The sequence below is a fragment of the Falco naumanni genome, chromosome 14 (genome assembly GCF_017639655.2).
Source record: "Falco naumanni isolate bFalNau1 chromosome 14, bFalNau1.pat, whole genome shotgun sequence".
Taxonomy (NCBI): Eukaryota; Metazoa; Chordata; class Aves; order Falconiformes; family Falconidae; genus Falco; species Falco naumanni.
The window spans coordinates 15,162,229-15,163,085 of record NC_054067.1 but is presented as its reverse complement, the minus strand read 5'-3'; positions in this window follow the sequence as shown (position 1 = coordinate 15,163,085).

Genomic DNA, 857 nt, shown 5'->3' with positions numbered 1-857 from the left:
GAAGGGGGCGGGGCGGGAGCTCCGCGCCTGCGCACTGCTCACGCGCAGCCGTTGGAGCTGGGGGGGGGACGGTGGTAGGAGGGGGCGCGAGCGCCGGGGCCGCACAGGCGCGGTGCGTCGGCGGCGCGCGGCAAGGTGCCCGCGCATGCGCGGAGCGCGCGGAGGCGGGCGGCAGCGCTGCGGCAGCGCGGGAGGGGGCAGGCGCATGCGCGAGGGTGGGAGTTGGCGGGGCCGGCTCGCGGCGTTGCCTCACGGCGCTGCCTCATGGCGCAGCCGCGCCTCGGGTCCGGCAGGGCCTGGCGCTCCGAAGCCGTTTCCCGGCTCGAGGTGTGACGCTGGCGGGGAGCGGGGCGCCCCTGCCCTCCCCTGCTGGCCAAGCGAGCGCACACGGGGTTGGTGTTAGTGCAGCGGCCGTTGGTAGTGAGGAACAATGTGGCGGCAGGTTGGTTACCTTGCCCGGGCCCCAACATCGTGGTATAGGTCAAGGTATAGCTCGCTTGTGGAGCAGTGCGAAGGGAGCCAGGGAGCACCGTGGTGCCTGGGAGTGGTTTGTGGCTGTGGGTTAAGCGGTCTGGGAGGAAGCCAGAGGTTCCCTCCGCTGCCCAGCTGGGAGCTCACACTCTCCTCAGGCTTACACTGAGGGGGAGAGAAGCCAGGGCCCCAGCCACAGCTCCTTGGTCACAACTGTGAGAGCAGGACTTTGCACAAATACAGCCTAGTTGCCCTCAATGTTGCAGGGAGGCAGCAGGGCAAGGCCTCAGGCAGAGGGATTACAGATCGGCGAGGATGGAAAAGGTGTAAGCCACAGAAGACAGCCACAGCCAAGCAGGCTTCCCAGGTATTTTTGTTTGAGAATG